The sequence below is a fragment of the Falco naumanni genome, chromosome 4, assembly GCF_017639655.2.
Source record: "Falco naumanni isolate bFalNau1 chromosome 4, bFalNau1.pat, whole genome shotgun sequence".
NCBI classification, from domain to species: Eukaryota; Metazoa; Chordata; class Aves; order Falconiformes; family Falconidae; genus Falco; species Falco naumanni.
Window position 1 is genome coordinate 77,460,085 of NC_054057.1, and position 25,539 is coordinate 77,485,623.

General features: G+C 37.8%; 1 long non-coding RNA gene across 1 annotated transcript; it reads left to right on the plus strand.

Moving 5' to 3' along the window:
- The first annotated feature begins 1,683 nt into the window (after positions 1 to 1,683).
- On the plus strand, positions 1,684 to 16,185 carry LOC121086003. Its single transcript, XR_005827262.1, has 4 exons — positions 1,684 to 1,875; positions 9,207 to 9,340; positions 11,270 to 11,525; positions 13,807 to 16,185. It is a non-coding gene; the product is annotated as an uncharacterized LOC121086003 (long non-coding RNA).
- The last annotated feature ends 9,354 nt before the right edge of the window (positions 16,186 to 25,539 follow it).

Here is a 25,539-nt window from a genome sequence, read left to right on the forward strand (position 1 = left end):
CAAAGACTGCAGAAATAGTACATCAAAGCTCTACAGAAGAGACAGCAAAAAGGAATGAGAACCAAATCTGCACTACAACTAATCACAGCAAGAATGAAAAGTCTAAAAACATGGTGTCCAAAGGGTAACAACACGCATACTTGTGAAATGCCACTCACACTTGACTCCAAACACATGGAAGATAAACCCTACAACAGGATGAAAGTCTAGAGACTTCTTCAGTAAGAATCACCTAAGTAACTATAAAAGCTAAAGAACTTGGAAAACCCACCAAATTTAATTACAATTCCTGGTCTCCATGGTCTACCTAAAGCTTTTTTCTGACAGTAACAGACAAGGGACAGCAGGTCTGCTTCTGTTTATGCCCCATCTTTTAAAGATTGATGCTAGGTAACTATAGAACCAATTTGAAAAGTCACTCTCCAGGTATGAAATCAAGCAAGCCTAGGGTCCAGGCAATGATCCTGAATAGTGCTGTTGACTCAAAACCATAGGAAACGTTCATCAGGAGGCTATGATGCCTGCCCAGAATGTTTTACAGCACAGCTCTCCTTCCCACTGCAGCCAAAAGATCATGTTGGGTGCTCTCACAAGGAAAAGAAAATGACACTTCATTTTCAAACACTAAAGCAGCCTTCCCAAGCCCCCAGAGAAACAGGAAAGTGGATTTTCTATGTATAGAAAGTGTGGAAATAAGAAGTGGAGCTGTGTCTCCTACAGAGGAGTTATCCCAGTGTCTCTGATTTAGCATTACAGAAGAAAAAACAGAGGGAAAATTACCCTTTCCTCAGTCTTCGTAGGAAGGGAACAACCTTTATCTTCACAGAGGAGAATGAGGACGAAAACAGACACACAGTCCTGGGTTACTGAGAAGGAAGAGCACTGCAAAGGTAGCAGTGATGTACCCAGTAATTGCCCATGACAAAGATGCACAGAACCTCAAGACTAATGCTTGAATCTCTGAATGTCCCTACAGCTAACCTTCAAGAAACACACTGATCTACCTTCCTTCTTCTATTTAACCTTTACATCCTCTACTTTCATCAAGCTCATTCATTACCCAAGAGCTTGGCAAAGATTCCTGGTTCTGCTAAAGAAAGCTGTACATATGCACATTCAACACATGCTAGCTCAGAGACATTTTTTTTCCAAGCCCTCACAGCTCTGTGAAAGTCAGGAATGCAAACACCTACACTTCACAAGAGGCGTAGCTATAATGATCCAAAACACTTGCAACCAATGTGTACAAATACATCCCATCAATACTCAATGAGAAAATATGGCCTGTGACTGCCTCTGCTCCCTGAATCATAACGGATGAATTATCCTCCCACATCTAAAAGCAACAGACACTAATATTGTACTCACCATATCTTTTCTAAATGCAATATTTAGTTTCATGTGAGGGTTATCTCCCTATCTGACTTTTCTGCATGCTCACCACAATTTCTTTTTAACTAAAACAGCCATAGTTACCTCGCTGTTCTGCAGTATGCCACTCACTGTTCTGGTTTTGGCTGGGATAGAGTCAATTTTCTTCGCAGCAGCTACTGTTGGGCTATCTTTTTGATTTGGGCTAGAAACATCACACAGGGATGTTTTAGTTATTGCTAAGCAGTGCTTACACTGAGTCAAGGCCTTTTCTGATCTCTGCCACACCAGTTTGGAGGAGAGAACACAGCTGGGACAGCTGACCCCAACTGACCAAAGGGACTTTCCATACCATACGATGTCACGCTCAGTGTATAAATCCGGGGAAGAAGGAAACAGGGGACATTCAGAGTTACGGTGCCTGTCTTCCCAAGTAACCATTACATGTGATGGATCCCTGCTTTTCCTGGAGATGGCTGAAGACCTACCTGCCAATGGGAAATGGTGAATGAATTCCTTGTTTTGCTTTATTTGTGTGTGGCTTTTGCTTTGCCTGTTAAACTCTCTTTATCTCAACCCATGAGTTTTCTCACTTTTACCCTTCCGATTCTCTTCCCCATCCCACTGGGGGGGAAATGAGCAAGCAGCTGTGTAGTATGTAGTTGCCAGCTGGGGTTAAACCATAACACTCACTAATTAGCACAGGAATGGGGGATGCTTGTTTGTTTGTTTTGGTGCAATGGTTTTTTTATATCACCACTATTAACAGGCACCAGGAAGCTGAACCACACGGGATCTTCTTGTTCCACAGCTATTATGCTGCAGATCACCAGAAAATAACAAGCTATAAAGGATGTTCTAGGCCATTTTACTGCAGACACTGGAGAGTTCTGTTCTCTGACATGTTTTAAGAACTAATTGAGTAACTCCTGGTAGTCTGAACAGAGATTATTTTTCACTTACTTCGTGTTCAGAGGAACTCTGTATTCCTTATTCAAAGACAGAAGCTGTCCAGAACCCTTCATGATGAAAGAAGGTCAGGGTCATACTTCTCCCAGTATTTCTCCTACAGAATTTCACAGACCAAGTGTATATTTAACTGTATCTGATGCATATTTCACTCACCCCAATGAAGAAACGGGTATACAAAATTGACAACGGGGAAATATTGCTTCCAGGGCTGTGTAAAAAATTATGTGCTTATGTAGTTACATAACTTCCTATTACCAGGTAGCACTCTCTACGTGACTGGGAAGCTAGAGACTTTAGGGTCTTTGTAGACTTTTCCACTTACAAAATCCAACAAATGGCAGTGTCATCAGTCCACTGAGTCACAGACACTGTAAATAAAGCAGGCTTCGCATGATAGCTTGTCATTCCTTTAAGAAATTCTGCTTTGTCAGTATCTTCCATAATACATCATATGATGTAAAAATACACTATCACAGCTCAGGAATAACAATACGCTCTATTTGTAAGATCTTAATGACAACAGGGTTTAGTGGTTAGAGTGAAGGATTTGGAAACTGTATTCATAAATTCTTTTCTTTGCCCTGCCAATGACTCCCTCTTTATCCACAGCATTAGTGGGCCTATTTTCTAATGTTGATCCATATCGTATTAGTTCAACTGAAACATAAAGACCATACTCCTACTGCAGTCCCATCTGTCACACCAGGACAGTTATTCATGTCTGTTTGTCTTTCTCTACTCCATCAATAGTTTAGGACAATTGTATTTACCAGCTTGATGGGGCACTATACAATTATATGAAACCACATATGATATGTAGTCTGCAAGCAGGTAAGATATAATTGGCTAAAGAATTATGAAGGGCTGTTACCTAAACTTGTATTAAAAATGAAAACTGAATTGAATCCTGTCCCACACCACAAATCAAGTACTTCCTGAGCCTGCAAACTTCAGATATATGGTTGCAAACTTTATTTTAGATTAATTTGACAGGGGAGTGCTGCTGAAGTAAAGCACCAAGGGAGAAATGAATACACTCAAAGACAAAAGAGCATCCAGTCTATAACATGGGCTGGATAGAAAGGGAAAGGACAAAGTTTTCTAGCTTAATTTTGAAGAGCTCAGAAGTTTGCAAGTTTTCCAAGCTTTTTGAGGATTTTCATCAATTGCACAAACGTAAGTTTAGAAATTAGTAATGACTATAAGTTTCAAAAACTTAATTATGAAGTTAATTCAAGTATTTTACTGTGGAGTTTTGTAAAAAGAAGTGAACCCTTTGCAAATGAACTAATGACATTATCAGAGAAAGCAGAGGACTTGCCACATTAGGTACAAAGGGTAACTTTGCTCATCTCCCTGAGGTGATGAAAACTGCACGTGTCCTCCAGGACCTTCTACCTCACTAATTCTCACATCAAGTCACAGGATTTTTCTTTTACGAGTAACTATGCTACCTCCCTCAGTGACAAGTGTTGCACATTGAGTAAATACTACCCAAAAAATCATTTAAATTTTAACACCTCCTCCTCTATTAATTCACGAGTTCCTTCCTATTTTGTTCGCAAAGTAAGAGCAAAAGAAGCAAGGCAAACTATAAGGGAAATACCGTAAAGGGTTGAGCACTGAAGAGCCCTGTGGCATTTCCCACTGAACAGACAGACATTAAACATCTGGTACCTTTCTCCAAAGCCAAACCGCTGCCCACACTGGGCTGCAGCACACTGGGCGCAGGACACACCAGGCACAGATCAACAGGTTCACTTGTTCCCAGAACGCATTCTCCCACGTATAGCTCCATATCCCGGGGGGGGGGGTCACCTTAGGGCAACACAAGAGCTCAGGCTAGAAGCTCTTTTTAAAAAAAAAAAATAAAAAAACCCAAGCATATGAATGCCCTGCAGGGCAGAAGCAGTGGGGGGATGGAGGGCCGCACCACCAGCAGGCATGGCGGGTGGTGCCACTGCAGCACCCGCAGCGGGGAAGGTTCTAGAAGCCTCCGGCTGACCCCCTCGGGGATTCGTGCGGACCGGCTGCCACCGGGCGCGGGGAACAGCGGTTTGTGAAAGAAACCTGGGCCACCAGTGAGGGAGCCCAGGGCACCGCCGGCCTCAAACCAGGCCAGTTGGCAGGGAAATGCGGGCACCCCTCTATGCCACCAGGGCAGGTGCTGTGAGGAGGCTGCTTCAGAAATCTGTGGCAAGCAATTTTTTCTGGAGGTACTTACAGAGCAGCCGCTACAGCCGCCAGGCGCTCGGCCGGCCGCCCGCTCCATCCGGCGGGGCGCGCACGTTAAAGCAGCCGCGCCTGGGCGGGGCGGGGAGTGCTGGGCGCACAAAATGGCGGCAGGCGCTGTGAAGGGCTGAGGTGTGGAGCAGGTATTCAACCGGGGTTAAAACAAAAGTCAAGTTTTAATTTAGAGAATGTTGCTAGAGAAGGGCACCACATGGGAAGAAAGTATAGAAAGACTTTAGATTGATGAATAAGGAAAAGTTTCCACAGAAACCCTGACTGGCACCCAGCGGTGGTGGCTGGGAGCTGAGGTGACCCCTCAGAGGAGAAAATCCCTCTGCTGCAGAGAGGTGGCATATGGTTTGTGTAGGGAGGGTAGCTTGTCAACAAAGCCTGAAACTTTGATTTTGACTGGAAAAGAGCAAGTGAAGGGTACATGAGCCACCTTCAGACACCTGAGGGAAGGCTTGGCTGCCTGAGGGTATCAGGGCTGGAAGGAGCTTCCACCTTCACACTAGCCAAATGCCACCTGTGTCCCTGCAGGAATGCCTCAGCTCACTCAAAATCACTGCTAACAGGCCCTCTGAACACACTGTCCCAGTGTCTGTAACCAGCCACAGGACTGACAGATCTGTATTGCTGTTGCTGCATTCAGATTTCAGCCCTGCTTAATATCTATTTCCATGAGAGTGAGGTGGTCAACAGGTAACCAGGAGGAGATGAAATTCAGGAGGATGACAGCAGACAGGTGAGGGAAACTGGCATTATCATAATGGCCTTTCCTCCTGCACTGCAGAGATAACACTCTCACCCGCTGTTCAGAAAGAAGACCACACTCTGTGTCTGTAATATTACATAGGTAACTGTTTCTTGGCTACCATCAAGAGACTTTTCAGGTACTGATACCCTTGATCCAAAATACCTGTCAAAGAAGATGACAGGAAAAATGTTGCAATCAATAACACTTACAGTTTCTCCACTTCCTGTAATACTGACCTGCTGCAAATTGGAAGGGGGCAAAAAAACCCCAAACACTACGCTTTTTCCTTGTTCAACCTGGCAATTTACAAAGTTCATCCTTCAGTGCTGCCTCCTGGACACTGCAGATAATCCAGGATGGTAAGACAATTTGCAGATTCAGGTTTTGTTCATGAACTTTCAATTTGCCTTTCACAAGTAAAACCAATAATTGATTGGAACCAAATCCAAAGGCATCTGATTGATACAAAGGGATATAGTGTGTCACAGTTGTCCAGTATTCCAGATCTGCAGAAAACTAAGATATGCATGAAATTAAAAACCAAGCAAATCCATACATTTTAATTGTGTTTTGCCAGTACTTTATCCCACCAGCATGTTACAACTGGGAAAGTACTGCTGGCTTTCAATGTTGTCGTACAAGTATTGTGCACAGATTTAACACCTACAATAAATATGTCAGTGTCGGACTCTCATTGGTGTTTATTAACCTGTGGATATGAAGATAGTTTGAGAAAAAAACAGCCACTCCTAAAAATGCAGAATTTGTATGCAAGGTATGGTGACTGGCTCAGACTATCCACAATGCTGCAGGTCTTTTTGCTTGTAGAATCATACCTGTTTGTCTGAATTATGCGACATTTCAAAAACTTTGTTATTTGGGAATTCTCAAAGGAAATTCTAATTCTCAGAATTTGCTCCTTGCAAAATTGCACTGTCTGTGTGAACCTTGACTACTTATTAACTGCAGTATTCATAGATGGTGTTTTTTGTTGTTGTTTCCTAGACAACCACTCCAGGTTCCCCCCAGAGCTCTTGCTTTTGTGTTCCCTGATTAAGATGTACATGCTGCCTTTGGCTGATCTTGTTTCTGGGAATAGTATTAATTTTTGTAGGTGTGATACTGATTAACTTTTTATTTTCTTAAACAATATTAATTCCAGTATTTTATAAAGAATGATAGGATTACATGAATTTTAACTTTGCTAAATTATAGCGTAAGCTCCCTAATGTGGAAATTATTCTAGTGATTTTGCTCAAGGCAACTTTTGGTTTACACAACAGACTGATTGAATTCTACAGTTCAGTTTTCCTCAATTTTTATGCAGACTAGCCATAATTAGAACATGCCTATCTTGTCCTGAGGACTCCTAGAGTTCTCTTTTGAGTCACTCAACTATGGCATTTTCTGAGTTTGTAACTCAAGTTGTAACTCAAATAGTTATGTCAAATGCCAGACATGTGGCTCCTCCACTGTGGCTACTACTGCGACTTCTAGTCCCTTACGGAAGTTTTCCTGGCAGTACAAAGGCCATCAAATCTACCATCTTGTCTTGCCTTAGTCTTAGTGTTGCCTTGGTCTTTGGATAGTTAATTAAATTTCACTGGGTGTAAAATCAAATTGGGTGCAAGGGAAGGAGGGGTAGAAACACACATCTGTGTCTAGGTGAACTTGGCTCATTAGTTCCTCTCTTACTGCCTGGAAATGGATCCATTACTTCACTAGCCAGATAATCCTGTACTCAAATGAGTCAAAAATTTGGAAGAGGAACCATGCTTGGAAAAAACATGAAAGTTATTATCTTAAAGTTCAGGTAGAGTTTAAGTACCTTCCTCCATAGGAAAAAAACTTTAGAATGTGCTTAATGGACTACAAAATCAGGACCCCAAGGGGAGCTAAGATCTGGCCATCAAGTGTAGTATCTCCTATCTTTGCCTACCAGACTTGCATTCCTTTGTTTCTCCAAGCACTTACTATATTAAAATATTAATATACACATTATGTGGCTTTACTAAAAATTAATTATAGATCAAGTTTTTATTAGCAAGAAGCTAGAGTTCTTGATATGATTAAAACATCTTGTGTATTGGACAAGATATATCTGATTTGTGTTTCCCAGCATTAAAAACTAAACACTTTAAGCCATATTTTCTACAGTATATATCTGGTTTGTATTTTTACAACATGGACTTTTTGTGAGATGTTTGAATCTTACAGAATTTACAAGACTGTTTAATGCATCTATTTTACTTGCTGAAAACTTCCCTCAAAATTGAGTAGGCCATTTTGCTTAATATGAAAAGCAAGAAACACTATTTCATGAAGATAAAAATGCAAGAATCTCAAGCAGAAACCATTATATGTGCTTTTCACCAGCACCATAAGAAATAAATAATGGAGCTCATTTTTATAAATCTCTGTCAACAACTAGTACCATGTTAATTGCATTTATAAGGTGACCTGGGGCATACAAAAATATGTATTAAGGGGGAGTGGAACTGTATGATTTTATTTTTATATAGTTCTTCCTGGGGAAAAGCATCCATTTCTCTTAATGAAGCAAAGTCCATTTTGCTTCATGCAGTTTATGAATGCTTTCAAGTATAACTCACTATCTGAATAATACCTGAATCCTGAAAAGTTTTTTGGAGGGGTTTAATGTATCTTAAATTAGAAAGGTTACTTCAATGGGAGACAATGAAGTCCCACAGTTTTACTGCTTGAATGTAATTCTGGAGCGTAAGGCCTTTTGTAAATATTGGACAAAATGCACAACAGGTTTTCTGTTAGTACGCTGCTTTAATATTTTTTACAATACCCTTTACTGATGCCTTGTTTTCTCCTGTGGCTATTTTTGGGGGAGCATTATACACAATCAGTCAGCTTTATACATTTCAGAATTGCTTCTGATGCCTTTCTTTCACACTAAAAGCCTCTGTAGTACATTACACTGCTTTACAAACGGGAATCTCGTACCATGTTCCTTATGTACATATGTAAATTGCTTTCATTTATTTATGCCAGTGGCCTCTACGCTCAAATTGTATGACTGCTGAATAAACAACTTTTCTCTCCGAGTTACTTTTTTCATGCCATTCATGTCGTGCTGCCGTGCAGCACAGGGTGTATGTAGCCACTAAGTGAGGTGTGCTTAACCTTGGAACATAAGTTGGTTCCCAAAATTCCTTGGGAATACCTTGGAAATCCTTTCTGCCAGCTGCCTATTGCAGAAGAAATAAGTTTGCCCAGATTTCACCAGTGAAAATTGGAGTGCCTCTCTTTTCAAGCACAACTTTGTTACAGAAAAGTGAAAGATGTCTTTATTTCCATCTTTCTGCTAATCAACTATTATGAGATCTCTGATGTGCAAACAAGCAAACATCACATAAGCAACAACTGTGGCTCTCCAAATGCTCCCCAGTTGCCATTTCCAATTAAATGTTCCTGGAATGTTCAAGCTTAATCTCAATTGTATTTCAGTTTTCATTAGGTCAAAAGTAGGCTCTTCTCCCCATCCATCAAAATTTGCTGTTTCCTTGAGAATAAGATAGGGAAAACTGGCATGTAGGTTCATAATGAACATACTCTTGAAGAGGTGGGGGGTGACCTTATTTTATTAACTTTGGGCTATATTGTCATTTGTTCCATGACTTACCCATACAATGTCTTTTCCCTTTTCCCTCCAAAACAACGCTTCCTCAACTGCCTGTGTCCAGCTGTAGTCTATGGCAGTATCTCTCCTACTAATTGTCTGTGTTTAAGCACATTTTTGCTTTCTTGCACTAGCACAAAAAGATAGCACCATGCAAACATTTGTTTGATACCAGCTTTCCTTTCAAAGGATACAATAACAACCTTTTCTCTTTCCTTCCAGAACAGGTATCCTTGAGGTGCCTTGCCAACTGCTAGACAGCAAGTATGCACTGCTGCTCTGCCAGTGAGCAGGCCAGACAAATTGCTTTCCAAGCTGTGTAATGCAAGCCCGAAACAGAGGAAAATAGGAGCAAGGTAAGCACAAACCAGACACCAAAGGGAGAAAAGCATCAGACAATACCCAGTTCCAAAATGATCCACTAGCATCTACATTTGCCAGATACAGAGAAACAAGTCTAAAACACATAAAGAAACATGAAAATAAATTTTGACGCTGGGAAACCTTTTGACACCAGAATAAAGGTAGTCAATTGCATCACACTTTTTTTTTTTATTTGCTCCTTTTTTTCTTTAATTGAAAGTCCTTGTAAAGCTCTAACCTACAGGCAAAAGGGAGATAACAAATAGGAGACAAAAAGAACTCAGAGAGCAGGAGTCACAGCAGCCAGAGTCACCTTGGGATATGCCTTGGACAAAGCTGCTCTGGCTTTTTTTTCCTGTGAGGTAGCCTATGAGGAGGAGCTGTAGGCTCAGCCCTTAGTGTTTCCTGTGTACTTGTCATCAGAGAATTGTTCTCAACGTTTCTCAATATATGTACAGTTAATCTATGGTGGCATTGATCTTAAAATACCATGTACTTCATTACAGCCTCAGCTAACCCACCTTTAATGGGAAAATGATCACTGTTTATCCCTTGTTTATAGGTAATAGAACATAATAGCTTGAACTGTTCAAAGGCTGACCATTTGTTATAATGTCAAACTCGACACCATTTACCTTACTAAAATCCAACAAAAGATATACAGCCACAAAGAAGCATTTTTTTCCCTCTGTTGTCTAGTGCATTGGCAAGACTTTGTAATTTAGATTTACTAAAACTGTGTGCTCCAGTGGAATGCAAAGAACTCCATAAATGCTGAACGCCATTATTATTATCAATGTAAATCAAAAGGTGCAATTCTGATTGAGTAACAGAAGCCAAGATCTCTCAGCAGAGAATGTTACTAGCACCTAAGACTTTAATGGTCATATCAAACCATGTCAGAAGGGCTGCTTTTCTACAGTGCGAAATCCTTTGGTTGAGGAAGATGTTTGTTTTTAAGCAAATGCCTCTCATATAGATGATGTTTTGTGAGTAATAATGTAATGATAGAGATAAAGAAAAGAGAGTCATTCCAACAATCACTAGAAGTTGAAGAGCCCTGAATGTTTAGAACAGTTGTACTGTAGTCTAATATATACAGAAGGTAAACTTACTGTTTCAAAAACACAAGCAGGTATGAAGAATTCCTTTAGAAAGAAAGACTTGCTTCCCACCATCCATTTCCATCATAGGTATTTATAGGAAACTAAATCATTTCTGTCAGCCCCAAATATTTTAACAAAGGCAGGTAAGGCACACGAGAGATACTACACATACAAACACATAGCCTCAAGAAACTTCTAACTCACTTCTTTGGGAGGAAGAGAAGAATGAAGGAGTCTGTAGAATTCGTGCCTTCCATTTCTACATGAGGGAACTGATGGCAGATCTGCTTCAGAGGGAAAATGTTCTAGTTATCCTTAGCACTGGAAGCAAAAAAGCTGTGACAGGATGTCCCTGAGCTATACTGCTTTAGAGATCAAATTCAGATCTCTTGCCTGGTATTGTACTGGACCATGTAGGGACATGATTATATCACTGACTCCCCTTGTAACCTGGCACAGTTAACACCCTAACTCCCCAAATATAAAAAGAATCAATAACATTTATTTTCTTTCATCTAGAACATGTAATTTTTAAACTCTATTCTTAAATATATGATGTTGCGTTAGTGTTAAGGATAGATCTTTTGCGTATGTGTGTGATGTGTACACACATGCAGTCACACAAATTGTTTCAGTTTTCCAGTTTCACTGTTGTTTCAGATACTCTGTTCTTTGATACGGATATAGAATTGGTGTCTATATGTGAGGGAACCTTCTTGTCAGCTGAATATTACACTGACAATGGGTCAGTGCTGGCTTTTGATATCATTTGGTACGTGCATGTTACCTGATTTGTACTTTTCCTTTCTTTTCTAGTTTACACTTTGAAACAACATTAATGTTCACTGAGGAATGTTTTTATGTATCGAAGGATACATCTAAAGGAGGCATCTAAATCTAATGGAAGTACAAGGAAAGCCTCACAGACCTCACAGCATCCCTGACCTTTCCCTCACATCTGTTCTCCTCTTCCTACGCATGCATATATACAGAGTCAAAAGATTTACAAAGCATGAAAACAAATGGAGTCATACAAGTCATTCATACTGGGTCACATCCCTGCTTTGACAAGGTACAATTTAACCTCAGACTGAACCTGATTTTCATAGACCATGGGGAACAGTTATATAACAATGAACAGTTGAAACATAAATAGACAAAGATTTTACAAACCAAAGCAAAGGCAAATTATTAACTTATTTTTTAAAATTACTTTTCACACTAGCTTATCTTGAACTAAATACTATAAAACTACAACCTTAGGAATACCATTTATATGTTAGTTCTCATCTTGAACAGATAACTTATTTGATATTTTATTGATGATCCTTATATTCTAAATAATTTAAAAAGAATGAATCTCAAGGAAGAGCTTCAGCCTTAAGAATATGTCTCTGTAGTACAGCTTTATACTGCTTTAGAACTGCATCTGTATGTGGTCGGCCCTTGCACAGCCAGAGGATTCTCATGTTTGACACTTCTCTGTGGGACACTGTTGCTGTTTCTTTTTCTGAATGTTGCAATTAAGGATTTTTCAAACTGTCCCTGATGACAGCTATAGTCAAATGTACTGAACAGGTTTTTACCTCTCTAAGCAAAAAACTTCTGTATGACAATTGTGAGATGCTATATATTGAAGGCAACCTAAAAAACTAAAAACATTAGACATCCTCCCTCCTCCTCTTTCACCTCTCTTCCCTTATTCAGATGCTTAAAATTCACTCACATTATGTCTAAATTGAACATTACATTGCTGTTTAGCAATATGTGCAATAAGATGATAATTCATAATACAAAATCCAATATCAGCTTAATGTGGTAATAGAAAACTGCTTTTACACCCTTCATTATATAGACGTGCTATATGCCTTTATAGTGTTAATGTGTGGTGCCATTTTACAGTTATAGATGAATACAAATTCAATAGAGAAGGGTAATCAGAAAGAAGAGAGACTGTTACAGTCTGTGCAGTGCTGAAGACTGACCTTGGTTATTCATGAGGTTTTTATAAAACCCCTCCCTGTAGAAGTCCAATGGCAGGAGGGATCTGATGTGAAATTCAGAGCCAATAAAGAGCACAGGGGAGTTGAGTAATCATTCTTCTCTGTAAGTGTTGGACGTTACGCAGCTTGCAGACTTCTCTTGCCTATAATTTGACTCTCTTACTCATTCTATTTCAGTAAATCAAGAGATGACTCATAGAAAATCAGAATCCAGGCACAACAGAGATACCATATAACGAGTCATTTGTTTTATACTGGGAATGTTGGCAAACTTACATGTATACATGCTGACTTCTCTCCTTAGTACTCAGTTAAGCTTTTGACTGCTGGATAATCTCTTTTTACCTTAATCAATTGCACTGTGACATAAAATTTTAAAATAGGCTGGTTTTCTTATGGTAATAATGCTGTAGAGCTGACTCAAGAACAATTGTTAAGGCTAAAATTGTAATTAAAGATACATGCTTATTGCCCAATTTACTTGTGCTTCTTAAGAACTATTTATTATTTGTTTAAGGAATGTTTTCAGAGAGATTAAATTAAAACCACCATTTTTGTCTGTGAGGCCTGTTCAAAAGAAGTAACAATTGCATTTCAGTCCTGAATCCAGTATTTGAGTTTCCATATCTGATTTAAGCCTAAGCTGCTTTAAGCAAAAAATTAAATAAAAAAAATAATTCTAAGAAGCATTAAGTAAAAAAAGAAAAGATGAGAGAGCTCAGCTATCACCCAGCTGACATCTCCTAACCTCTATAAAGTGACCACAAGGCTGAAATTGGTTTGGATTTCTTTTGCTGTTGTTTGACTGGTCCTGCTCATATGTAACAGTGGCATTTGTGGGGAGTACACAGAAATGTATGTTAAACAAGAATCCAGAGACACGGTGCAACGTGCTATGTTGTAAAAAGTAAGATTACTCTTGCTTCTGCTATCCAGCGTGAGATATATTAGTAAGATATAATATTAGCATTTATATGAGCTTCACAGTGTACAGTACGTAAAAACTCCTCCACATTGCACTGGCCCCCAACCTGACTGATGAGTTTACATAAACGCTAAAGCTAGCCTCTCTCACTGTATGTCATGACATACAAAAGAGATCTTTGTGAAAGATAGCAGATGGGGTAATCTTTTAAGCTGAATATTTCATGTTCATTTCTGAATTCATTGTCCCATTCCCTCAAAAGAAATTGTCCAAGCTTCAGCATTTTGTTTGGGGAGGTAATAGTTTTATCTTAGAAGGAGGTATTTATACTTGTAGGTTCTACACTTATATCAGAAACCATAAAGATTTGTGATTCTACAGTCTTGGACTGGACCCCAAGAATTACGAGTCTCTGTACTCCCCAGAATTACAGGAGGAAGCACTTAGGATTATAACCTTTGCTTTTGAGCTTGTGTCCCAAGCAGATCTGATGCCCAACTTTTAGAACTGACTTCAACATTGAAGGTAACTTGCTCTCATCCTCCTTATTTTCATAAGATCAGGAATACATCTCCTATATCTGTCATCAAAACACCCTGTGGTGTTTCTTTGTCTACCTTATGGTGGACACAAATACAACCAACTTCATTCAACTTTTATATGGGCAGAGGCTCCTTTCTTTTGAAGTTGTTATAGAAACAACTTGAGCCTGAATGCAGGCTGAAGGTTTCACAGAATCCTGCTCTAAGCACCTCAGAGTAGCAGAAAGAGAGCTGCCTCCACCCCACTGATCATATTATTACGTATATTAATACTTAAACCACCACTGCCTTCTCTCTTGGCGTTTTCTGCTGATCATACACAGACTGAAAGTGGGTCAAGGATATGCTGAAAAATTTTACAAGTCCAATCAATGTCTGAGTCAAAGAAACAGAGTACTGCTGCATAAAGAAGTCATTTGACACAGTAAGTTACAGTTAATATATAAACAAATAAAGTGCCTAAGTGTGGAGCAGAATTTCATGCTTTAGCACAAACAGGCCATGAGCAGAGGGTGAGTTTCTAATTAAGAGAAAATTGCTATGGTAACCAAAGGTGGTCACACATAATTGGGTGTGAAACCACATGAAGCTTCATGACAGAGGTGTCTGCATATATTATCCAGCACATTTTCTGTTTCTTAAATGGAATTCATTGTCAGGTCAGACAATATTTCCATATTTGATGTGCCTCCTTTCTGAGCAACAAAAAAATGCATCTCTGTGGGCTTCAGTGACAGTTTCAGCTCTTAGCATCCTTCCTACAGCCAAGGCAGCAGAAGTCTGGATGCAACTCCTGCATGAGCTAACAAGCAACAGAAGAAAATGACATTTTCATTGTATCTGTATGAAACGCGGGAAGGGGTCTTGGTTCTTTAGATGATATCAGAACAGCCTATGCGCAAAGGCAAACTCAAAGTGAGGATTCTCAGCCCCAACTTATTCTCGATCATGAGCCAAGAACAAAGAGAGGTATTTGACTACATGTTTCCTAACCCAATTGAATGGGACAGAGAAGCAAGATAATTCCCTGTGTTGGTGAAGCAGAGCAATCAGGGATGAAGGTAACACTGCTTCTCAAAAATGGGACTGTGCACACTGTCTAGCTTCTGGATATCAGACTTGATACTATAGTGTCTTAGTTAAAACAGTTATTATTGAAAGTTGGTATTTTATCACAATTAGTGGGAGAGAGAAAAGTGATAGTCTTGGAGACTGAATTATTGTGTGCAACCAAGACCAGTCTGGTAGGAGCACAGGGAATGCTTGAAGCTCACAGTACGTCAGCACAGTGACACCTGCAGCAGCAGCCAATTGTAACTAACAAATTTACTTAAATTTGTGAAAGTTACTTACCAACTTAAGCACCTCCTACTAGAGAGTTTTGAGCATTATCTTAACTAATTAGATTATGCATTATCTATGCAACGAATCGTGCATTATCTGTGTAATGAATCCTAATGAAGATTAAAGGAAAATCTCATTACTTCAAATTGTTCTGGCACAAGATTTCTGATTTCTATTAAAACTCTTTCTTGAACACATGGATATGAAAGGTCAGGTCTTTGACTTACAAATCCCCATTTCTCTGTACCAGCTGCACTTAAAGGGCACAAAGCTACTTGAATACATCCAATATTCCTCTAGTCTGGATACATCTTGTAACTTCTCAGGACAAGACGGATTCAGAAATGGGGAGGATAATTAGAGCAGCTCCTCCAGACTTCCACTATTACTGCAACTGCGAGAATCTTTGAGACTCAGTTTTGTTAAGAACTGCTTCAGGATCTTAAATTGTCCTTTTTCCATTTACCTTATATTGATGGTGGTTCTCTAGGTCCATTGTATTTGGCAGTTTCTCTGTATACAAGGAGTCAATTAACAAGTTCTGACTTAACACATTTTTGCATTCCTGTTGTCTACAAAACAAGAGCCGATCTGTTCTGCATCTTTAAATGAGGTAGTGGGCTATCATTAGTCTCTCTGTATATCTGAGAAGGTCTGCTCAACCGCTCTGAAAGTGCAATCTGTATACACAGTAGGGCATTAAGGCAGCCAGGAAAAGCGTATCTGACAGAAAAGTAGTCAAAATAAGTCAAAACCCTCAGTCAGCACTGTACTGCCAATCTAGCTGTGTTCTGCTCTTTCTGCACATGCAGATTTCCCATTAATTACATCTCAGCAGGAGTTCTGCATAAAGCGATGTGGTCAGTCACTAAGAAAAAGCAGAATATCATAGTCTGCCTCTGTCATGCAGGGAGGAGAACCTTGCCCATGGTGATTAGGTACAATGGTTGACAACAGATGTTAATTATTAACATATCCAAAGGGTCCTATGGCTTAACAGAATCTGTAACAGATACGTTATCTACTTCATTGTAGTTCATCGTGGAAGATATAGTGGCAGTTTGATGTAATAGGATTTTTAAGGGTTTTTGAACGTATTCCTGCATTGCATTCCTCACTCCTTTTTCTGCTTCTTCTTGATGCATCACATTGTGTTTTCTTTGTTTTCCTTTTTTTCTAGTATCTGAATACCCACTGTTTTCTGATACAGTAGAACTACTCAGAGGTACTGATCTGTTTTGTTTGCCAATTCACATGTATTTCTTTTCACCTTTAAAAAGTATCAACCAGATGGTTTCCAAAAATGCCAATTATATCTAATATATTGTTTGAAATTAAAGTATCACTGCAAAATGCCTCTCATCTTATTAACTGCTTGAAGCTATATGTATCACTTCAGATGCACAAAGAACTATGTTCCGTCACTGTATTAAACAAAAGCCTACCGAGATTTTAAGCTGCTTCAAGATAAATCTGGATGAATAGCTAAATTGCATGCTACGAAGTATTAATGTGTATCTAAAGCTCAGACCTGAAAGCAGATCCTTCAAACCGTTCAGCAGTTTCAACAGCACAGTAAAAGAACACACTGATATTTTTTTTCTGTCTCACAGTTAAGAAACAGACTTGCTTGTGTACATCAATGGAGACAAGATACATCTTTCTGATGACAAATGACTGAGGTGTTACCTGCTTTTGCTTGTAGCTGGGAAGTTACTTAACTCTATTAAATAATATTTCATTTTCTACTTCTCTGTAACCCTACATTCCCACTCCAGAAGGCACCTGGGGATCTTCACTGCTGAAAATCAGTTTTCTTATAAAAAAAATAAAATTGGGAACATTAATAGTCATAATTTAGTTTCCTACTAGAAACTGAGACATAGAAACTGTCACTGACCTTGACACACATGCAAATGTCTTAATTAATGGATTAATTGGCACTTGCAAAAGAACAGGGAACCAAGTGAGGAAGAAGAAAAAAAAATTAGGTATTTAAAAATTTGTATGAACCTGATTAACTCTTTTCTTGCTATATTAGTTTAACCTGTAAATATTTTTCACAGATCGAAGCTACATAATATGAATGTGAAATCTATTTTACCATGACGGTAATTCCCAAAGAAAGGCCTTGTATTCAACAGCTCTGGCAGATGCTAGCGGGAATCATGATAAAGAGACTTATGTCATACAAAGTTGATGACTTAGAACTCAGACACTGAGCAAAACAAACCCTTGATGTACCTCAGCTGTTTCTGAACAACATGTATCACCAGAAACAAAAATTATAAAAATATTCTTAATAGGAAAATGAACTAGTTAAAGTCAGAGTGGAAGCACTATGTAAGGATGTAAGGATTTGCCAGACACATCAATTCCAGAAAACTGGGGGAGGGCAGGTCTTTTTGATCCAACAGACACTCCAAAAATACCACAGGCTCAACACAGAAGGTGTAAAGAGCAAAAGTCGAAGTGCACAAAAAAGAGTATATAAAGCGTCACATACAATGAACAAGCACGAACTGCTGCAGGCCTGGCATTTGGAACTAGATGCAAGAAGTGCAGAGGCTCACACTGTTCCGTAAGGGGCACTGTGTGCATGCAGCCAGGGCAGAGCACAACAGTTTGCACAGAAGAAAGCTCTATAGGAGGGACATCTAATGGTGCAATTAATGAATGTCCTAAATGAATAAAACAACTATAAGCTGCACATGAGTATGGATATAAGAACATCTAAAAATCCATACTTCCCAAGCAATGACAAATGCAGTGTATTGAATAAGGTATATGCACTTGCTGAGCAACTTTAAAATACTGGGAAATTAAAAACTGCTGAAATTGGCATGGATATTGTTGAATTGGAAGTAAAAAGAAAGTTATTATTGCCATTGTACTTAGAGTTCACACACAATAACAGTCTGCTGTTACAATGCACATCAAAAAAATTGCAAGAAAAATTCAGAAAATAAGTATGACAAACACATGCCATAGTTTGCACAATGATTTTCTAGAACAAAACCAAGCATGACTTACAATATATCCAAATATCAGTTATCTATTATTTTATTTGGGGGGATACAGTAAGTTCACTTACAATACTTTAAAAGGTCATCCAGAAAGACTGATGTGCAGTCGCAAAAATCTTACATTATCTTAAAAATACCTTCGCTCTTCTAACACATCATTTGTACAAAACTTTCTCATTTCCTTAAAATTTTAGGGGCAAAAAACCCCCCAGTAAATCCTGCTCAGGTTTTTTCCTGAAAAGAGAGAAACTTTAAACCCTGTAGGCCCATACAGAAAAGCCAAGCCACTGCAACTCCCCAAATGCAATTTTTGCCTGAATTCATAGAAAAATCAGTCGTCCTTTTAAATGATCTTGTTCTTCCTGGGATTTTGAAAGTGGTAATTAAGCAGCAGCATCTCAGCATCTGGACAAGGCTGTGAGATACACTTAAATGCACATTAGGGTTATTGCATAAACCCTTTCCTTTCCAGCCTTCTCTGGCCCAGGCTTTTGAATCTAGTTGTCTTTCCCCCAGTTACCAGATTTTACTCTTCCCACAGCAGTTCAAAGGCTCATACTGCCAGACCATTAAGTAAAGCTCAAGTGGCCAAAAAACACCCCTCAGAACAGAGACTTGTTCTGCAGCATTGAAACTGAATATCTGGTACAGTGAGATCTTTGACTTTCATAGAGTCCGAAGACAAGCCCCCACCTTGAGGCTGTTTGGGGGCTGGTACCTCAAGAAGACAGAAACTGAAAGAAACTATGGCTTGAAACTTAATTAAAACTTTGTAAGCATAATTTTGCTTAAGATCTTAAATAATTGAAATGAAAAGCTTGTACTCTATTGGTAGCTAGTATCAGGATTGAAATTGTTCAGAAAGTCTCATCCATATTTTCTTAGAAACAACAAAATCCTATGGACTGCCAAGACAAATTAAGAGAAGAGTTCTGTCTTCTAAGTCCTGTAAAGATACCTAACCTACCACATATTTTAAAAGATGCAGATATGTAAATATCACTATGAATTTTACAGTAAGTGCCTTTTTTTTTTTTAACATGAGCAGTTCAACTAATCTGATCTTCGTATAATGGCAGTGTCTTGAAAATTTTTAACTGAATTAATCAGCAGGCTGTTCTGTTAGCACGAGGAATCTAACAGTATTTTTCATTAAACTATAGCTTTGTCTGTTTAGTGGAAACTGATTAAATGTATACCTCACTTCCAATTTAACACTTTCATTTTCAATGAAGCATCCAAATCTAGCAGCTTGTTTTCACATGATACAGAAGCATTCAGTTATGAACTGGATATCAAAGTGTCAGTCTGAATACCCAAATGTGTCGTATCTCAATAAAAGGGAATCAAACTATGTATGTGGGCTCTGAATGTAAGAAAGCCGAACACCACAAAATAATATAAATACGTTAAATCAATCCTTTCAGAAAACCTCACTTCAAGGGATTTTTTTAGTGTCTTTTCTTATAAAATTCTGGCTTGCAGCATTGTACAAGGGAAAGAACAACGAAGAGGAGGCACCCCCTGCTCTGCTCCAGCAATGAATAGAAAGGAAGGAAAAAGTTATCCTTGTAACCTTTTCCTAGTGAACACAGTTTTCATAAAAATCACCATTCTTCAAGGGGTTATCAGCTTGTACGTATATTGCAGACCTTCAGACAGACCTTAAAACAGCTTTGGAATTCTTGCTTTCTAAAGAAGGCAATAAAATCAGAGGGAGAGTGAAATTTCCAGAGCAAACCAGCATCAGACATGAAAACAGTGCAGATCTCAGTCTCCTGATCTGTATTGAAACACCAGTTATACTGAAATTACATGTATACCATTTAATTCCCATGTAACTTCAGTACAGATGTTCTGTATTAGCAACACACAAGACAAAAACTTGCAAAACATTGTTTTCCTTCTTGTGCGAGTGATTTTTCTAATATATATTAGAATATATATTCTGCCTTCAGTGATTATAAACTGAAATGTTCAAGATTTCTTTCAATAAATACTACTTATATGATGAAATAATAAGGCTTTTAACAAATTGAAGCCTGATACCTACATAAATCATTCTAGAAATGCATTGAAAAGCATGAACATAAATCACAGAAGCAATTACAAAACAGCTAGAAAGAATAAATAAGGTGTAAGCATGCTCTATTTCAAACAAGAAAAGATGTTATTTTTTATTGTCTTCTTGGTAAAGTATATTTCAACCAGATTACAACAAAATTACCACAGGATATTTAAAAAAAATACAAGAAAGCATTTAGAAAATTATATATATACACATTTGCTTAAAAAGTCTTTAATGTAAACATTAGCATAACAAGTTAAAATAATATTACAAACAGTTTATTAATACTTAGGTGAATACTGTACATATATACGCTTCAGAATTAATACTCTTTCCTACAGTTTTAACAGGAACAACAACAACAAAAATCTCCTCACCTCCCCCCCCCCCCAAATTAAAAGGGAAAACCAGCTTCTTCAGTTGCCAGCAGGCTTGGTCCCACATACAAGATACTTCGTTAGATATCTAAGCATTAAGTAAGAAAGAAAGCATAGCCTTTCAGAATTCAATTTTCAACCACATTTATGTTTCTATAATTCTTAGTGTCTTAAATGATTAATACTCCACTCAAAAAAACAATCGCAGTTTAACTTCTGTCATGGCATAGACATAATTTCTGAAATCTTATTAAAGAAACAGATTTCCCCTACATGGAAGTGCAATACATTTGTTTCAATGCAACAGGAAAATTATTTTTTAAGCCAGATATTTGCAGCAATTTGTAAACCTGGAAAATTCATTCCTCTCTAAACATTTCAGTGCTGTTTTCTAGTATAAATTCATGCAATTATTAACCAAAACCTAAGCCACTATTATTAATTAGAAGTATACTCTGATTATTTTTAAAAAATAAATAAATAATCTTAGGTTATAGATAACAGGACCGTAAAAGCACAATTAGTGCAGAGTAAGAAATAAATGAAATGTACAGTGTCAGACCACTGTGTAGAACACGTGTTTTATCTTCCATTCAATATGTGAAATACAAAGCAGTTTAACTGGTATTTTTAAAGATATTCTATATTTCATGTATATAATTTCATATATTAAAGTGATTCTTCCAATACCTAATGCTAAGAAACTACTGAAGTGACTAAATAATAATCAAATTAATATTCCATGTGGTACAGGGTGCTGACTGAAATATCCTAACCTACAGACACTGAAGGAGAGAAATTCTTTACTTTCTGGAGTAGCCTAACCACTTTTCCAGAAGTGACTCAAGCTCCAGTACAGAAGTATTGTTATTGCTTCCAAGGAGAAAATTTTGTTCTCATCTTAAATGTGTTTGTTTTCACATATACTGGAATTCCAGGTAGAAGAGCACAGTGCTGTTATCAAAGATTTGCAAGGGTGTACAGGAGCAGAATTTGGTGAAAAAAAGTTTCTTTCTTTTAAGCAGCTGTTCCACAGGTTTCTCATAACAATTTCAAGCGGGTAACAGTATTTCTATCCACAGATATATATTATCTGTCCTCAGAATTACAAGATAGTAAATGAAAAATGTTTTGAGTTGGGGGATGAGGGGTTTGAACCTTTGAAATGGCGTGAAACTTAAGCAGAAAGGAGATCCCTCTGTGCTTTGAAGGAAAAAGAATGGCAATATCTGAAAGTAACTAGTAACTGATTCTGTTAACAAAATATATTCTTAAATCACTTATGTGTCCTGACAGACAGTATCATTAGTTCACTTGGGGTTCACCAAGTCTCCCTTATTGTTAACTTGCTGCTCTGAGTCTGTCAACCCCATTTGTTAGTAGGTTCTCATTAATTAATTGACAGCTACCAAGCAGATAACCATTCTATACAATAAAACATTATTTTGTAACAAAAAAAAATGCACCTTAGCAATAGGTCACAATTTTGAGCCAGTAATCGTTAACACTATTATGCCCTTTCTCTAAATACTTTTATTAATCCAATCACGATGGTTTGTGACTTGCAGTAGATTCTGTAAGAGAGTTTAATTTGATTACAACTATCACATCATCAATATATTCCATAAAAAAGACTGTCTTTGAAATTATTAATCTTCCTAAGAGTATGTGACTTAATGGATGTATCAATTTAAGCCTTTATAACTATGTCAATACTCTGCCTTACATAAACCTTGGAAATTTATTATTATTATTGGGAAACTTGATTTAATGCAAAAGCCAAGCCGATACAATGCATTCTCTATAATGAATGACAGAATCTCTAAATAAATGAGATTCTGAAAAACCATAGTCAATATGTAATGAATACTGATAAGACAATCACATCTGCAAAAGACAGAACCGAGTCTTGCCTGGCCTGTGTTTCTTAGGAAATTGTTCATTTTGCATGTGATTGGAGATCAGCATTAAAATAAGTGTGGTGCCACTTGTTTCTACAATTTATTTTGAATAGTCATTAAAAGGTTCCAGATGAGCAGCCCTAGAGCCCTAATACATCTGAAGATAAAACAGGAGTGAAATGGAAACAGTATTATAAATTCCTTGGTACTGCCTCACACCACGCTGTAGCCTGAGGCTCGCAGGAACAACTCCAGGGACCAGCCTGTCCGAGTTCTCCGTTTTGTGGTTACAGTGCTGACAAGAACTGGTCGAATCCATCAACTCATGGTGCACCAGCCACTGACCACATCCATACAAGGGTTTAAGAACTATCAGTCAGTACCAAAGGAAATCAGATTTGTACAAAAATTCTAACTACATGCATGGAATTAGGTGACACAGAATAAACTGACAAAATAATTCAATTGATAGAATCATTGTTACAGGTATTTTATAAGAATAACATAACTATTTGGGATTCTTAATACCAGCTGGTCAACCTTCTTCAACAGTCTTTGCTGGTTCTGGTAGATAAACATTACAAGTGGGATTTGTGACAGATACGTACGAGTCTCTCAAAGACAGGGCATTTACAGTGTCTTGAGGTGCTAAAGATTTGGGCATTCGTATCGCCAGGTATCTACTTGCAGTCATGCAAGTGCCTCACTGATCTTCAGAATAACCAGGGTTATAAAGTGGGAAAGCTATCTGGTGATGAAAGGCTTTCATTTAATTATTTTCTGAGATTTTAGAGAAATCACAGATGAGCTTTTAAATGGATTAGTAATGCACCCATGATAGTATCTAGTATCACAAAGTGAACACTGTTTGCAGACTGTAATCTTAGGAGCCGATACACCATTCAGCTAAAGGTAATTAATTGTAAAGAACAATTTGTACACAGTACACATTTGTACACAGTAAACAAGTTTAGTATTTTTGTGATCTACATATATACATTAAAAACTACAAGAAGCAAGATAATCCAGAATGAAATAAGATCCAAGTGTCGATATAAAAAAATTCCTGCTAACCAACTAAAAAGATATTTAAATTTAGTCTGCACTAAATGAGATTTCTTACCATTTTCAAGTTTCTGAATAAGGAATACTTTAATTTCTGAATTATTTCCTGAAAATGAAGAGAGCTTTGTGTGACAGATACATCACAAGGGTTTCCACACAGTGTTTTCTTTCAGATTTACTTGCAACTCTGTGTTAATAAACGTGTGTTATATTTCTACTAACCTAGTCTCCACTTTCAGAAAAATTAATTTAGAATTGTTTCAAAGTGAGACCATCGTTATACCTATTTTTGCTTCCAACTAAACTATCAGCAGTGTATCAGACTGAAGAGTTTGGAGAAGCATTAAATGACAAGATACTCACGTTCTTCTTAAATAAATGTCCTGCTGTAGTTTACAGAAAACACCAACAGTAACTCATCTTATAATAAAAACAAATCGGCTAGCTCCCAGGCTGGCCTTTTGGATTTTCTTTTTATCTTTCTATTTATTTTGTAAATGAGATTCTCTTACTGACCGAAAATAGTTCCATTTCTGTGACATCATTTTACTCAGTGGTACTTCATCTACTGAAATTTCTGACCTGAAGAGTGAACTCCACTTCCCTCTGCCACATTTTGCTATTCAGTGCAATCTATAAGCTACATATTTCAATGGTAGGAATCCAGCACTGGGGGCTCACACTCAGGCACCAGCCCACTGATGCTACTCACTGTGTGTAACAAACCCCCACTCAAAATGACTGGACCACCTACCTGACAAAACAATACATGATGGTCACAGATTTGCAGAATGAAAGTTCCAGTTTGCTAGAACTTTAGTAAAGCAGTGAGGTACACAATCTGTTATTAATCATCAGCTTGTTTTTCTGCAGAGTAATACTAGATTTCAGTATCTACTGACATGAGAATTTAATATAATGAGTGGATAATAAAATGACAAGATACATCAATTTAAGTAACATTATCCAAAAAAACTTCTGAGAAGAGAGATGTTCTTACACAAAGGAAAACCAGAATATAATTGATAGAAAATTTGAACGTACACTGCTTAAACTTAATGAAGAGAAGAAGATAGTAACATATAATTAACTGCCTACGGCAGCGCAGCTAATGGATACTGAACTGGATTCCAGTTAATCCACGTCAGGACTTCCATCACTTGTAATAATTCTTGTCAATTTTTTTCATTACTCTTACAGTAGTACCATTACAAATTACTTTTCAGTAAGAGGTGATGGGTAACAGGCACTTTCATTACAGGCAATTTTTAAGTGTCGCCACGCAAAGGGTTCTACAAAACCAGAGGAAGAATTCCAGACTGCCCTGTTAATGATGGACTGTTCTGTAACATCAGCAACAAATTAACCCATAACTTGAAACCACTGTTTTGTACCACACTAATTCTGTGTATCCTTGTTGTGGTGTGTAGAAATCAATGATATTGCACCCAGCCTTACAACAAGACTGAAATTTCACTAAAAAAATTATTACATTCTCTGACTTTAAAGAATTACTTCCCACAAATGAAGGCTATTGAGAATATCTAACTAGAAATGTACAAAAGCTATTTTTCCACCTGTAATGTTTTTCCCTTGTCAACTTCTTTGTCAAGTTTTTTAAAAACCTTTGTGTGTGTCAGAGGTTACAACAAAAAAACTCCAGTCTTCCTATTTACAAAAGGTAATAAATTAGTAAGGTTCTTTTAAGCACATTCTTCTGACATATTAAGTAGTGATAATTGTAACTGTTCTTCAAAGGAAAAAAAAAACCTGTCTTGACATGATACTCATGTCTCTCTGGAACAGAAAAACGTTCATGTAGAAAGGGAGACAAC